General features: G+C 25.7%; 1 protein-coding gene across 11 annotated transcripts in view; it reads left to right on the forward strand.

Annotated features, from left to right (window-relative positions):
- The window catches only part of LOC129614258 (F-actin-monooxygenase Mical), a 113,514-nt gene that overhangs the window by 13,982 nt on the left and 81,199 nt on the right, over window positions 1-18,333 (forward strand). The gene's annotated exons all lie outside the window — the stretch shown is intronic.

Genomic DNA, 18,333 nt, shown 5'->3' on the forward strand with positions numbered 1-18,333 from the left:
GTGTGAATGATTGATGATAAATAGCATTTTAGAAGTGTATATAGATTAAATTATAATTAATTCTCATTGTTAAATTGTAATTTTTCAATGCATTTACAATGTAAGGAAAAGAATAACTTGAAAAATAATCAAAAATTCAATTGCAGTTGTGAGCTGAAAGTCATTAATTTTAAGCGAGTGGTTCTGTTTAATTTCGGGCTAATTCTATAATTTTTAAGTCAAAACTCTTGAATATTGTAACAAACACTTACAAATTTAGTAAATTAGTGATGAAGAATTAAAGTTTATTTGAAAAAAAAAAGTATGACAATTTGCAGTTCATGTTTCAATGTTCAATCAACTAAAGCTAATAATCATAAAGTTTCACCTGATTGATCGGATTTCATTGTGACCGTGAATAAATAAGAAATGAAACTTATAAATTGTTTTAATTATGTTTTCTTTATTGTATATTTAAAATGTAGTTGAAAGGCGGAAAATTGTGTTTTCATATGAGAAGAATTAAATTTTTTTTTAATTTTACAATTTTCTTCTTTTGTATTCTTTTTTTTTGCGTTATTATTTCATTGTGCGATTTAAACGTGATGCGCATTTTATGTTCACAGTTCAATGTCAAACGTAATTTACTTTTCATTGCAAAATTTGTTTTATTTAAATTTTTCATTATCTTTTATATTAGCTTGAAATTTTTCGATTTTATGCTTCTACAAAATAAAATTCATATTGAGTTTAAGACGATTCTGTATAATGCAATGTGATGAAGCTTAGATTAAATAAAAGAAACCTTAAGTGATTAGCAATCTACCGACCGTATTGTTTGTTTTTCTGTATATGATTGACCATCCCTTTTCGCGGATTTTGTGTGTTGGTCGTTTTTAATAGCTCAATAGCCAATCAGAAGTGAGCGCAGATGTTGATTTTTCGGCGCACCGAAGAGTTGGTTTCACTTAATTTTTTGAGTAATTGACCGCGAAATCAAAAAAATTACCAGTGACATAAAATAAGTCTAACTATATATAAAAAATTTTTTTATTTTTTTTACATACTTACAAAGTTAGCATAAAATTTTGTTGTGTGTGTAACAAAAATTTGGCTAATGAGGAAATCTGGTTCCGAAAAAAGTCAACTCATTCAAAAATTGACATCAACTCTGATTCAAAATTGCTGAACCGGGAAATTTATTCTAATAAGTACTTAGATGTTGCAATAAATTTGTTAACATTAATCAAAGGTTTACTTATTAAAAAGTTCTTAAACTATAATTATTTTGAATTTTAAGGGAGCAAGTAATTTTTTAACCGATATTAGGACATATGTGTGCAAAGCCCAATACATTGACCAAGGCCGAAAAACCGGTCGACTAAGACGCCACACTAAAATTTTTCTAAAAATATTTTATTTACGCTTTTTTACAACGGAGAGGTTAATTTACATTGAAAACTCAAAATGTAAAATTTGGTGCTACTGCAATATACCTTTCTTGTTGTATGCAATACGATTATTAATTTTAAATTATTTTATGAAAGTGCAGTTGAGTCTTTTGTTCAATTCCACATTTGCGTGTGTTATTTTGTATTTGCATGTTTTGAAGCGTGTTTTAGTATAAGGATTCGCCCTATTTATGAATTTATATAAAATAATTATAGTTTAAAAATAATAAACTGTAATTTCGTATATATGACATTTAATTTGCGTTTTCTAGGTTCTCTAATTTTCAGATGAATATTTTCAATATCCTTACAAAGTAGTTTTTTCATTTATGTAAATATTCAAAGTATTTAAGTGTACTTAACCTAAATTTCATATAATTTGAGTGAATAAGTACTTACCTGATAAAATTTTAAATTTCAAAAAATAAAATTTCAGAATAAATAAGTTTTTTAAAATCACATAAACCCTTAATAAATTGTTCATTTTAAAATGTAAATTTGTGGTATGAATTAAAAAATTCGATTTTTTTAATGTGATTTTTGGCTCCAAAATAATCTTTCAAGTTTCTTCAATTACTTTCCAAAGGAATGTTTGACATTAATTTTAACTTAATTTGACTATTGAATAGAATCAAAAATGTTAGTTTTTTTCAGTATTACCATATTAATTTATGCAAAAGTTCAATAAGAAATTTTAAATTGCAATTTTTGCTTCGAGTATTAAGAGTAGAAATTCTGCGTAAACCATAGAAATTTTGCGTTAGACTTTCTGGTAAAGTGCTTTGCATTTTGATAAAATTGGTTTTATTTTCAACATAATAAAGATCATAATAAAAATAATTAATGTGTAAGTAAGTGCATAAACTGTAATATTTTTATGATAAATTTATGTTAAACTTATGCATTTTAATACAAACACATTTACATATAAAAATGTAGTTGTAGACATAAAATATCTGAAAAATATTATTTCAGTGATTTTTCCGCTCTAAATTGCACATAAAGAAAAAATTCTCTGAATTGGTTATATTTTCTTGTTCGTCTACTTTTTATGGTATACTAAATTTGTCTTACCGTGTGTAACGCTAAGAAATAATAGTCTTAGATATAGACTCAAGTGTATGTTTTTGATCAGTGTCGAATTCTGGGTTGATTTAACTTTTAGTTGGGTACCGGTTCAGGTAGTTGCCATACAACTTCAAAATTTATTTGGGTATATCTCAGAAACTGAAAAAAGCTGTGGAATGGAAATTTCACACAAGTGAATATATCAGTAGGGCTGATGTGCTTAATAAAATTCGTTAAAATTCCTTGGCTCTTTCTGATAGCTGTCATACAACTTCAATAGTAGTTTGGCACACACAGTATTTTGAAGAAAACAGTACTGAAATTTTGCATAAATTAATATGGTAATACGGCAACTTAAAGTCATAGTCTGTCCCATAGTCAGTTATGGCATATTTATTCACACATAGGATAACAAATTCGTACGGGTATCACAGAGTTGACAAGGTCAACTATATTTTTTCTCGTTTTTCTTTTAATTTTCAACATTATAGGTGTACTTCTGTGTTGTAGTACATACAGAAGGTAATGATAGTGATGGTAATTGTAAAACGCTTCAAAAACGTGGAAAAGTAAATTAAGATGAAGAAGAAAAAGAAAGAACAAAAAAAAACAGTTTTGTTTCTTTTAGCAGCTCGTTATTATTATAACTGCTTTGTAGAAACTTCTGAAAAGCAAAAAAATAAAAAAAAAATATTAAAAGAAAAGGTTCGCTTAGTAGATAATTTTTAAAAGAAATATAAAATTATTAAAAAAAAGTGATGTTAAATTAATGTGGTTTATTGTGATTGGCTTGTTATTTAGTTGCTCTTGCATATTAATAATAAATATTTTGCATTTTTATACACTTAACTGTAAAAGACGAAAATTGCAATTTTTCATTGCAAAAAGGGAGAAAGTTAAATAACCTTAGATTTTTTCGGTTTTGCAATAAGTATTTTAAGAATTTTAAAAATAAAACGTGTCAAATAAATTTTTTTAAATTTTCTTAAAAAAAAAAAAAACAAATTCTGAAATCCGTTCATTCCCGCTTTATAAATGCGAATGGGATCTTATAAAAGAAGTCGTCATTTTTAGTTTAGTATCGCCTTAATCTCATTCAACAATAACTACTCTAAAATAAGTAGAACGCGAATTTATCCATAAAATATCTTCATTGCTAATCCCAAGCTTATGAGAGCGGTAACGTCCAGTGAATACCGAATAAATTTTATGTTAAATACATGACGACGTCTCTTGGGTCAACAAATAACAATTTAGACTGCGTAAAACATTCATCAAATGTAGTAGAATTCGGACTTGTATTGCACTGTTTGATTAAGTATATGATATATGTCTATAATGTACTTAAAATTTCCCCTCTATTTTGTAAGTAAAATCAAATACACCCGGCTACGAAAATCCGCTATTTGTACATTTTTTTTGACGACTATTCTATAAAATGGCTCCGACTTTCTTAAGTCGCATTGTTTGTGTCCGTGTCTACGTTTGCACTCTGTTTTCCTAATGAAACATTTTCCATTATAAACACTTATCACACAGTAGATGCTGCATTTCTTAATAAAATTTTGAAGAACAGTAATCGAATGTTTTACTTTTTGACAGGAGGATGTTAAACCAAAAAAAAATTGCTAACCACAGGTTTGAGAGTGCTATGAACGTACATTTCTTGAAAATGAAATATGCTAGCCATTTTGTTTTTCTATCAAAATAAATTAATAACAGATTAAATATAATTAAATTTTGTTTATTTATTAATATAAATTTGTAATATTAAAAATATTATGAGCATAATTTATTCATAAATATAGGTTAATACATTGTTGATTTTGTGTAAAGTATATACGTATAACTTGAGTTTCATGCTTTTTTAATGATGCATGCATAAAAAGATAACCAATTAATTTGCTTCTGCGCGCATATTTTAAGTTTTAGCATTCTAAACTATGTAATTAAATATTGTATTTAGCGTGTAGCATTTCTTCGCTGGCGTCTTATGTATAGCATATTTAATATGTAGATATAGATTTTGATACAAATTTAGTAGACCTTATCATACACAAATTTCGCATTTTTTTTTCAATAGAAATATTCAAAAAGAATAGGTGTTGAAGATATAAACTGAAGAATATTTATTCGTTTTATAGCATTAACTTAAATGTATATAAGAAACTGTGCCTTAATTAGTAACAAAAGAATGCTTAACTTGGCAGTAACAAAAGAATAATCGATAAACTTTTAATCCCGTATAGCTTTTAATAAGGTCAAAGAATCCTTATATGATTTATTGAGTCTGCCTGAGGGGAGTAAATGTTAAAAATTTGTGGGAATTTCACAATGCAATACTGCTTAGGTTAAATGTTAATATCATCCAATTAATCATGGTTCATTCGTAAATAACAGGTATATATGCGTACGAGAGGCGAATACAGCAACACAGTATTTGGGAACAATTTATTATTGCCGAATCCATAATATGTACATATGTCATGGAATGGCTTCAGAGACGTTTGCGAGAAATTTGTATTTAACAATTTTAACACATTGTTGACCGGGTGTTTTTTATAAGAACTAACGCGTGTGTCCGCCGATTTTTGGGAAAAATTGAAAATTCTCAACACTTTTTTTACATAATATATTTATTAGAAACTTTTTTATTGCATAATATATTTATAAGGAACTTTGCACACATTGTATTAAATTACATGTTTTAATATTTTTTAAGAGTATAATAGGCTGTGAAGCAAGCACCTGGGTGGAGGGGAACGTCACACTGATTACAAGTGAACCTAGTCTCACTGCGTAATCCTTTGGAGGAGCAGACTTTGCACCTTCTGTAGGCCCTTTTTTTTACTCCTTTCGCAATTATTTTGTCTAGGATATGTTCATTTTTTTTACCGCTTAGTCGGCAAGGAGGATCTTGCTGAGAGGTTTTTTTAGTAGCAGAGGAGGATGAATCAGTTGCATGACTACATTCAGCAGAATGGTCATTTACCCATTCTCTAGCATTCCATAATCTGAGAACTTTTCAATAATACATTTACAGTTTCAATTGTAAATGTAACGAATACAAATGGTAAACAGTAACCACAATTTGAACGTATAATCCTTCGCCAATTACATTAGCTTATCGAAAAACGTCATATGACGTTGCCGGTCAATAACGTTTCGTTATCGAAAGACGTCATATGACGTTCCCGGTCAACAATGTGTTAATACAAGATTCTTTTTTTAATAAGGAAAATAGTAAAATTGACTTAAGATGGCATTCAGGGTACAAATTTGAAGTTGTTAGACAACTATGACATTTGCTCCCAGTGTCCTATTTTTATCCTTATAGCAAAACTATTTATGATAGGGGTTATTATGAAACTGTTCCCGACTTATTTCCGGCGTAAGACCGGCATATTCAAAATGACTATGTGATTCGTTTTCTTGTATTAAATGAAAATGATTTATCTGTCTTACAACAGGAAACATCTGTGTCTTAAACGTCAATTAGTCAAAAGTTTATTCTATTTCTTGCAAAGTGCCGAGCTGTAACACTGCGGGAGTTACGAAATCTGCTTTTCACATGAAATTTTTTTATTTATGCGGGAATTATTGTCTGTGAGCTCAAGTTTTGTTGCGGGAGTCGTAATAAGATATGATCAAACGTAATTTCAGCCAACGAAACCTACTTAGTGTACCACTTCTTTTTTTCCTATACAGATAGTTTTGCCTCTCTGTTAATTAGAAGGCCTATTCATCTTCTTTTGGAAAGCGGAAACCTCTTTTAGGCGTTTATTTTGCTATGTATGCTGGCAATTTAAATTGAATTTTATTTTTACAAAAATTTTTATTTTTATCTGTTTCAAGTATATAGTCATAGAATTTCCGGTAACAAATTTCAAATGATTATTGACATTCCAATGCTTAATATTTTCCTAAACATTCTTTTGTCGACAATTATAGTTCTATATTATTCATCAATTTTTTTTTTAAATTTATGTAAAAAAAAATTAAAAATAGAATAAATGTATGACATTTTTAAAATTTTAAGTCTATTTTTACAACATGTATTTACAATATTGCCTGATTACCTTAATTTTACAATATTATTATAATTTTAATAATATACAAATAATATATGTATGTACATTATAAAGCTGATTTGACAAATGTCAAATTTCCTTATTTAATATATACATACTTACATAAATAGTATAGTATACATGGTTATAAATTACCAGTAATATTAGCCTAAAATTTATACAATACATATTTTATGGATATACACATTCATATACTGTGTGTACACATATACTGTGTTCAATGCCGAATTTCCTTACATGAAAGGTCATAGAAATCATTAGTGTAAACAATAAAAATTTTAAAATATAAAGCAATAAGTTAAATGTTATTATATTTGAACGATATTGCCATCTTATAAAAAAAAATCCTCTTCAAATAAAACTCATTAAATTTTAAATTCAAACTAATTTTAATTTGATCGATTTACATTTTGATTTTAAATTGGAGTACAAACTTACATACACATATCTAAAATAAAATTATATTTATTGTAAAAATTTATTTTTATAATACAAAGAACCTTATTTTTTTATAACAAAAACACAAGCATACAAAATGCATTTATGGTTTTCCTATATGACTTTTTATTTGACAGAAAAGGCGCTATCAAGAATTTTAAGGAATTAAGAAACAAAAAAACAAATGTCATGTAATCAATAAAATAATTTTTAGTAAATCGAAATAAAAGTAATTTATAAATAATAAAAAAAATAATTTAAAATATTCAAGGATATTTGTTTTGTTTTTGTAAGGACTAGTTGAGTGATTGCACACAAATCCATTTCTAGAAAAATCATGTTATTTCAGTTAAATAGGAAATATTCCTAATTTTTCTATTTTTCAATATTTTTTAATTAAAATTGAAATCGGATTGCCTTGACTTTGAACATAAACTAATGATTGCTATACTTAATCGTGGAAGTAAATTTGGTTTTACGGAATTTTTTGTTTTCTGTTGATTTTTATTTCGATTAAACAATAAACGTCAATATTATTAAGTATAAATGCCATTTATAGTATAATTTGAAAAAAAAATTATCTAAATAAGGATTAATGTTATCCTTATATAAATATTTCAATAATTCCAAATTTTTTTTGATAACTTGCAATTAATTTTAATTTAATTTTGCTTTGTTAGTTTCCAAAATAGTATAAATTATAAGCCTCGTATTATTAATTCCTTATTTACATTGAGTTTTTGTCATTCTCTAATATAACGATCGTTTAAGTGTTGAAACATAATTTTCCTTTGTTAAATCCAATGTAATTTTCAATTAATTGAATGTTTTTTTTTAAATTATCCTGCAAAACATTAGATTTTTGTAGAGTTGATGTTGACATATTTTACTTAGATGTAAAAATCTAGTGCGTTTTTATGACAACACTACCAAAAATTAAATCGTTTTTGTGTGAACAACTTTGAAAAATCTACTATATTATTCTCAATATGAAAATTTATGCTGTCAATAATTAGAAACTGACAAAACCTAAAAATTTAATTGCAAAAATTTATGCAGTGCTGTCAACTGTTTTTAAAAGTAGAGCCGTTTTCTTCAGGTTTTCAATTTTTTGCTTTAAAATAACGCTAACAGAAGTAGAACTTTTGTTTTTGAAAAGCTCAAAGTTTTTAATTATCTTGAACAAAGCGTATTAGTAATAATGAATGTATATGTACTTTGAAGTAAGCATATAATATGAAAATGATTACTCAAAAATTATTCTTATTGCAAAAGTTTATTTATTTACAAGGCCCTGGCCAGAAGTATACAACTCTAATAATTCTGTTCCAACTTCTTTAAAACATAGATTAAACAATCACACATATTATAGTCAACTCTGAATCAAAGGACATAAAACCCCATTGAATAAATCTTTTGTTATGAGCAATTTCAGTACTCCTGAAAAAATATTTAATTTTTTTATTTATAAAATGAAAATATTCAATATTATTAAATTAATTAAATTAATTTAAATTTTATTGTTTAATTAATCAATAGCTAATTACTACTTTTGAAAAACCCCATTAAAGTATAGTAAATTTTATTTAAAAAAAATATTTTATTTGATTAATTAACTGATTTAATTTGATTAACATTGGACTTAAAAAATGCAAAAAGAAAAACAAATTAATCATGAGATGAACACACATGTGCGTGTGCATTTCGCAAGATGTCGACGCTTGTAATTAAAAGAAATCATCAATAATTCTTTTTTAACAAAGATCAGTTATAAAGATCAGATCATGTGTATATAATATAATATACTATAAGTATCCAAATATGATACATATAGAATATGATTCCATTAAATGAGTCGACTCGAGACAGACAAAGCGTATTACTTTACGTAGGTGGAAAAGTGAATCACTTTTGAAAAAAACAAGGCATTGTTTCCTGTTCTTGTAAAAGGTTTATAGATCTATTTAAAAAACACATATACATATATATACATATATGTATATTTGAGATCAAAATGCGATAGGGGTCATTGGATCTAAGAAAATTTATTTACATTTAGTTTCTTTTTAGATTTTCTTTTATTACTTATATCGTAGGCTTTTAAATTGCCTACTTCATTATAATCGTATATTAGTAATTTTTTTTTTTATTATTCTAAATAATTTCCTTGTTTTTGCAAAATTATTTTAGTTTTATTTTTCATAAATTTTTTTATTACAGTTTTTTTTTAATACTAAATTTTCTATCAATAAATTACACGTGCACATATCTACATGCACAGTATTTTGCGCACATACGCATGTGTTTGCGTTCGAAAATTTGAGAAGAGAATTTATTTGTTTATTTATCAAAATATTATTAACGCCAGAGTAAATTTAAATTAATCCTACGAATTTTCAATCATGTATACATACATATATATAACACTTATTAAGTACATTATTATTTTACGATATTTTATGTCTATGTAGCAAAAATCATTTGAGATTATTGACATTTTGAAATAGAAGTGACACAGGATCGAAAATTTTTTTTATAGTTTTTGTTTCTTGTTTTGTTGTGCTTCATTATATTTGAATTCTTAAAAATATTTTTCATACTTAAATAAAATTATTTCAAATGTGATCGTAGTTGTTTTTGGCAGGATCGCAGCTCCCTTTGGCTTTGCACATTGCATACAAAATCTAAGAATTAACATACGAAATATATGTGCTATATTAACGATAATCAATTTTTCATAAATAGATTTGTAAGGTTTATTAATTCATAACAACTTAAAATTAAAAATTCAATTTTGTTCACTGTTATATTTTTTCGTATATACACTGTAAATATTTGATGTATTCGATTCGGTCATAAATTTAATTCCATCCGAAACGTTGGTCACGAAAATGATGTACAACAGAAATAAATTGCATGTGTGTGTATTACAATTTTGGATGAATTTGTAAAAGAATCTCAAAAATTTTACAAACAAATAGAATAACAAAAAAAGACGCAATAAAATTTTTTAGTTTATTTACTCTCTTCATCTGTCAAATTATTCACTTCATTTAGGGGCGCTTGCCACTAGGTAGACAGACATACATATGGTTTTATTGAAAATGTATTTGTATTGCTTAACGTAATTAATATGTCTAAGGATTTTGCTTATTTTGTATTTAAATAAAATTTTGGAATGTAATGCTGTTTTGTGTTTTATCATTTTTGATTTATGATTGCTATAATATAGTTCAGATATTAAATTTTTAAATATATAGTTTGATACTTCTTTTGGGCTTCTTTCGGAAAATTATCAGAATATTGTGTATCGATTTAGCATTGATACAAACAAATAATTCCTGCTGCAATATTGATATGACGCTTATATATATTGTTGACAGAATTTTGAATTATTGTGAATTTTTTTTGCACACTTCGCAACACCGAATTTATTTATTGTTAAAAGCGCGGTATTAATCTTTAGTTAATAAATTTAAAAATAATTCTGAATTTAAAACAAAAAGAATAATGAAAACCTGGCTGGTCTTTATACTTGATTTTGACTTCTAAACCACTCATAATAACTGCATGGCTTTGACATCTGTAAAATTAAAATGTTTTATACTTATGTTACCGTGTTAATGAATTTCCGAGGGCGATTTTTTTTTTATTATGCATCGATAATGCAATGACGACTTTTCGAAATCAGCTTTGTTTTTTTTTACAAAATAATTTAAAGCTAGCGTTGGCTTAAAAAATGTTTTTTGCACTTGAGATTCTTGTAAAACTTTTCTACATTTATATTAATGTAGATATATCTAGGCATTCAGGCAATGCGTCAAATGAATATGATTGCGTTGCATACATTTTGACATAAACGTCCAACTAACCTGTTGAATATTCAAATTATATCTTAATAAACGAACAAATAAAAAAAAAATATATCAAGGTCAAAATTAATTTGAAATAAATAATAAAACACTCATTAAAATGAATTCATTATCCGTTTAAAAGTATAAAATTTCAATTTTTATCCCATTATGTTCTTAGCTCTTCTATAATGGTAAAGCTTACGATAAAGGCAAAATAATTTAAATGAAATGGAAAATTATAACAATTTTTTCTTATTTTCTATTTTTTTTTTGTTTTGAACTCTTTATGACATTTCTTTCTTCACACAGTTGGAATTTGTATTGAATTCTATATTTTTTCTGAATATGAATATTTTATATAAATGATTATTTTGCTATGTCAAAAAGATTTTCAACTTGTTTTTCTGTTTTTTTTTTCTTATTATATAACGCTTACGCAAACATAGAAGAAAAAAAAAATTCGATATGTATGGCGAATTTGGTATTCGTACCACACGTTATCATTTATTTTTGCATATCGATGGTGAAGTGTAAAGATATGCTAAGTAACAAATTTTCCAAAATGTGTTTTTTTTTACAATAATACTTTTGAGCAGGCCTCTTTGTGTTGTATCGATTTTGTGTTGTGCAATAAACGGGTTTGCTTGAAATAAGTTAAGTGTAAGGTCAAAGTGGCAAAAGGCCAAGAACTTCAGAATGTTAATATTACAAAAACTGATATATTGTTGAAACACAATATACTAAGTAAAGTAGTTGGTATAAGTAATTTTAACACAATGATCTATTTCATGCTAAGTGTACGGCCTTTTGTGCAAAAAGTCAAATTTTGTTTAAAAAAAATTTATTTGAAGTCAAAAACTAATTTAGCAAAAAAACAAGAATAAAAATTAAATTATATAGCGTTATCCTAATTAACTGGCTGCTTTCTTACGCAAAATTTTCAAGCCTTCAAAACGCTCCCCTGTAAAATTTTAAATTTGCTACTTAGCACATTTTTACGCTTCACCATCGATATAATATATACCTTTTCACAATTACATATTTTAATAGCTACATATTATAGGTATATGCATACTTTAAGTTGCTGCGTAAATATGTGGCATGTACATTCCACAATTTAAGTATGTATTCTAGTTCTAGAATGAAATATCTGTGTTCTAGTCGTTCCAAAGTTATTTATCCCCCACACACTTGTATAAGATGACAGCAAAATATAAAAAATGATTAAATGTATAAAATATAATAAATTTTTTTTTCTTATTATTACTTATTTACATTCCGTCACACACAAATAGCAAAATTTTTAAATTCATGAAATGATGAAGAAAAGATAGAACAAGTAGAAAAAAAAATATTATTCACTTTTCTTTTTTAAAAGTGTTTCAGAAGAAAATGCTGCGGTAAGTACAACAAAATACGAGAAATAAAAAACAAATCGTGAAAAGAAAATTTTTTTTTTAATCTTGACGCTGTTTGAATTACTCTACATGCCTTATCTCAATATAAACATCCTCTTTAAAAATAAAAATAAAAAAAAATTATTATTTTTTTTAACGAGTTAAAATTATAAAGCATGTTCCTTTTGAATCTAGTTTCATTATTAACTGTAAGTATGTAGCTATATGTAAAATTAAAAGTTGATCAATACCTTATTCAGAGGATTTTGAACTAAGTATGTAGTAGGCAAGTTATGCTAAAACTAGTAGACAGAAAACGGCAATAACAAAAAATTTCTTGAATATTTTCTCAGATTAAAAGAGAAGAAAAAAAGGAAAAAGAGAAATAAAAAGCGAATTATGATTACAACAACAAGATATGGAAAATTAAAAGACAAAACTTTCTATTTCGCTTGAGTAAATAACTACAAAATTAACTTGATAGTTTGCAAGTACACTACTTACATTTATCTTTTTAGTTTATACATTAGTTCCAACAAAATCAGAAAGAAAAATAATGTATTTAATAATTTCACTGTGACTGTCCTTTGGTCTGTACGTGAGCCTGTATGAAAAATTCCTACACCTTTTAAAATACAAAAATGAAATTGTTTCCATAAGACAATTTCTACGAGAAATGCTCTAAAACTTAAAAATCTACCTTTTAAAAGTTATAGCCCCTTAAAAACTTAAAAATGTCATTTCCTCACTATTTGCTATAACAAAACCGAAAACGAGAAATATAAGGACTGTCACCATTATGTAAACATATTTTTAAAATTTTAAATATCATCCTAAATGTATGCAATCTTTTTAAATATATTGACATAAGAATGCATGCTGTAATCTAAATAATGTATTAGATTGTTCTTAAAAGCAGTTGTTGAAGAAAAAAGTGCTAATTTACAAACCATTGGTTTGATGCAAATTTATTTAAACTATCACCTCTCAAAATAAGCAAAAATTTAAAATTTCTACTCTCTATTTTCCTGAAACTGTAAGGTTTTCCAAGTTTATAGCAAAGTATAAACCGAATAATAATATTATCTTTTCATTCAAAATTACAATATATTACCTTAACTCACCATAAAGCAGTTGGAAACAGTCATTACGGCAACGCTTCTTTTAATTTTTCTTTTCATCCTGAAATTAGGCAATAATTATTATATATAATCATATATAATGTATAAAATACATAGTAGGAAGTGAAATTTCAATTATAACGTAGCACATTTCATTTGTTCAAGTGAAATGTGCTACATTACAACTTTTAATTTGATTTGTTTTAGTTGTTTATTTATTTGAATATTTGTGTATATATGTGCTTGTGTATTAATAATATATATATATATATATATATATATACTCTAAATCTGCTATAATAACAAGATATGTAAGAATTAAGAAAAATTAGCATTAAATAAAAAAAAAAATATTTACAAGAGATTAAAAAGTTTAATTGTATAGTGTAGTTAAAATTTATTTTATTGTATAAAATATTAAAAGAAGTAGCACAATTGTGGGTTGACAATTAGTATTTTTATTGGTATAGGATTAAATTTAATACAAAATTTTGGTAATAAGAATAAATTGGTACTGTGCATAGAGATTTTGAATTGAATCTATTGTATTCAATTTAATTAATATTTAAAATTAAAGAGTTTTTAAATTTTATTCCTAATTCCAAGATATCACAACACAATACTGCATAGACGAAATTCATTCATTACACTTTTCATATTTTTCGTGTTGGTTTACTAATTTTTCAGAAATATTGAGTTAGTTATTGAACGGAACTCTGCTACAATTACAACACTATTTCTTAAGTATTGAATAATAAGTACAGAAAATAAAAATTTTCTATATTATTGAAGTGCCTATATCAAGTATTAGATTTTCATCACGGATTTGACAAGTTGGTATTTGTGTCCGTTTCTCTGCAAGTAAACATCTACGTACATCTTATATATAATTATTTTTTTATGTAAGTCAATATATTAACATTAAGTATATGAAGATTTTTAATTCATTATTAAATTATAGTTTTTAAAACTAGTTTTATACTATATTTTTAACTTAAGTATTAAAATAGAGATCTATTTATACTTACAACTCTAGTCAATAAAAAAAAAATTAATATTAAAATTTCAATAGAAAATATTGATTATCCTTTATGTGTGTATTGATTATCCTATAAGTAATATGAATTTCATCTTAATTACATATTTTATTTCTTTTAATTTAATTTTTGACGTTAATGTAAAAAAAGACAATTGCATACAAAAATCTGTACATAGCATATTCATGTTGAAGTGTAAACTTATACTTGAACAGTAAAGTAAATAATGTCATCTATTCCAAAACTAATTACTTAAGTGATAGCGAAATGCAGACTTACTCTAATAATAATCAAAAGGTTAAATAAAAAATTATAATTAGCATATTTTTATAATAATTATTAGCTTTGGGCTTGTTTTTGTTATTCACCAAGATATTTTAGCAGCACTTCATGCTTTAGTTGAAATTTTTTAATGTGAAAAAGATAAAAAATGTAATTATTTTTGAAATGTCAAAATTAACAGTTAATTACTGGAAGATATTGGCTTTTCTTGCATTTTCAAATACACATACTTGTGTGGACATTATGAGCGCATATAACTTGAAACAGAAACTTTGAATTTGGCTTCGTCTCATTAAAGTTCAGTTATTCTGTGTATAATTTTACTTATACATGCATACAAATTATTGATATTTTCGTAAGTTATCCAGTAATTGTGTCAAAATATTGGGCTAATTATTGAGTTAAAAAATTGCTTTGTAAAATACCTGATAGTAACATTTAATTTTTCTATCACTTTTGCATATAGGAGGACATGGTTTGCAATCAAACAAGGCATCATGCAAAATCAAATTGCTATGCTATTTCACAACTACTATTGTTATTCTAGTGACCAGAGTGTGTTATTGTAACTGATATCCTACTTAAATATCCTACTGTGGTTTTGTAAAACAGATTTTTTTTTATGTTATTCAAATTGGGAAATTAAATTTTATTTTGTGCTCACATTTAATTCTCAAATATTATGAATAAATTGAGTTTTTATTTTTTTTTTGAGAATATCTCAAAATTTCCAATTTATCCGAAATCTATATTTTTTTCATTTTCTTTAAACAAAAAAAACTTATTTTGAATTTATAACAGATTTTCAACGAAACGTATTTAAATTTTATTGAAGTTCTTATCTATTTTCATATTGAATTTCATTTCTGATAATTCCATTTTTATTAAATGATAAAAAGAAATTTCAAAAAATACTGTTATTATATAGGGTGTTTGTTTTGCTTAGAACTAAAAGGTTGACCGTCAAACGAGCTTTCGTGTTCCTTTTTTTCACGTTCAAAATCAAAATATTCTTGAAAATCAGTATGACTGTGTTCAACTGTGAAATCTGTTCAACGACATCAAATTTTTTTTTAATAATTATTTTGAAAAATCGTTATCGTTTTGATCAGAAGGTTGTTAATCATAATATATTTGCTTTAAATCAAAATTTGACCAATAATTGATTTTGGAAAATATAAATTTTAATTACCTTGTGCCGTGCACGTTTTGAGATTTATCATTTATGGCTATTGAGGGTAATCGAAATTACTGAACACTATGGAGGCCAACATTGTTTGTATTATTTATGACATACGGGCATCAGTGATTGTATTTACTAAGATTTTTTTAACATTTTAAAATTCTTTGGAGGATAGTAAATCACCCTATATTTTAGAAATATTTTTAAATTTTAATATTGTGATTTCCACTTCATTTTTTGTCCTTATATATATATCGTATAGTTAAAATTCAAGCACATTTTTACATATTTAATCAAATATTATACTTATATTGTATATAGTTTTATTAAAATATATTTTAAGTATATGATTTAAATTTCACTAGTATATACATATGTACTTTTCCAAAATTGAAAAAAAAAAATTTGAAAATCTGTAAAATCTTTCCAATTTGTTAGGACTTTGAACACGTTTTTTTTTCTTAATTCTTAAATTATTGAAAAATTTTAAATAATATCCAAAATATGCAATAGCTATATTAGAAAATTTTAGTCTTTATTGCATTTTTGACTATAGCACTTTTTTTATACAAAATGCGGTTAACTACAGTAATTTGGTATTTGATAAGAATTATAAAACAGAAAACAGACAAGAACTATGCAATACTTACGTTATTTAATATAATACGAGTATCATTATTTTTATGTGTGCGATATTGTTATCTTGGAGTTTGTAACTACTTGAAGGAGTCTTCTGCGGTATGGACATATTATATATTCTAGCTCGGCGTAAAATTCTGCGTTGATTTAGCCATGTCCGTCCGTCCGCCCGATCGCACGATAATTAAAAAACGAATAATGCAATCGACACCAAACTTTTACAAGCTGTTTCTTTTCGGTAAATACCCTATTGTAATTTGATCAATTCGGATAACGGGTTCGGATAGCTGTCATACCACTCAAAGAGTATTTTATAAATATTTCAAAAACTAATGAAGGTATAAATATGAAATTTTGTATACGTGTGTCCAGTTACATTTTACAAATGCCCTAAAAATTTTAATGAGATCCCTGGATCGGAGCAAGTGGCTGCTATGCAACTCGAAAAGCTTATTTTAAATATGTGGAAAAATAATAAAGTCACATTCATGAAACTTGGCAGTCGTGTGTTCATTTATAGGTCAGATATATTTTTGAAGTTTTGATTGTATTGCTTGACAGGCTCGGGTAGGTGCCATACAAGTCCAAAAGCTAATTTTAATTATTTGGAAAAATATTAAAGCCAGATTCATGAAAATTGGTCAAATAGAGGTCTGACATATTCGTGAAGTTTTTGTAGAATGGTTTCGCAGTTTCGAGCAATTGCTACACAACAATGAAAGGTGCAGTGTATAATTCAATCGGTTTATACCGACTGAAACGTTTTTACAATTGTTTTTGTTTAACATTGCATATCTTTTGGCAGCACATATATTTATCCTTTTTTTTACCATCTTCTTTAGGAATGTAGTCGTACAAACTGTATAAAATTTTTTTGATCTTTCAAACAATTTAAATCAAACATATTGAAATAAGTTTCTTATGTTATAATTCTCTTTATATTCAAACTTTAAACTGTTGATTGAATGTTTGTCGATGGAATAATGTTGTATAACATATAAATGTATGTACATGAAAATCTCATTTGGTTTTAGAAAACATGCTCAAAGTACTTAAAAGAAATAAATTTTGTAAACGCTCCCTAATAAAATTAATCATACAATAAAATCATGCAAAATTGTACAACCTTATTCACACTCTACACATTCAATTTGGTATAAAAACAATTTTTATTACTTATTTGTTGTAGAATTTTCTAATAGGTAAATTGTTAGTTTTTGATACAATTTATATTTATTTTTAAAATCTATTATTCTTTACGAAATTGCAGTTTTCAATTCCTAAAAGTGCAAGTTAAAATTATTACTGTTTTAAATTCATGTAGGTATATTAAATTCACAAAACTTTCCAGTTCATTAAATGGTCAGTCAAGGAATTTTAAAATTTAATTTATGCAAAGAAAAAAAAATTTTTTTTATAACAATTACTGAATAAAATTTAAAACAATAGATGCATGATATGAAAACAATTAACATTTCTGAAAAGATGTAAATTTAATGCTTCCTTGAATATTTCTTAATTCCCAATTAATTTAAAATGAAATTATTTGCATTAAAATTTTATAATTTAATATGGAACTTTTATTTTAAATTGAATTTGTTAACGTTGAAAACTGCGGGCCAACATCTTTGACCATAAATCCTTTCTACCATTAATTTTTCTATTGTCACTGATTTTCGATTAAAAAATTTTCTAATTTTATTTTGCACACTTTTTGAAATGTTTGAGATACCATTTTCTTACAATCATGTTTTATACACAATTTGTTACGTCAATCTTTTATGCTTTATAAG

Source organism: Condylostylus longicornis, unplaced genomic scaffold, assembly GCF_029603195.1.
Source record: "Condylostylus longicornis isolate FDR11 unplaced genomic scaffold, ASM2960319v2 ptg000107l, whole genome shotgun sequence".
Taxonomy (NCBI): Eukaryota; Metazoa; Arthropoda; class Insecta; order Diptera; family Dolichopodidae; genus Condylostylus; species Condylostylus longicornis.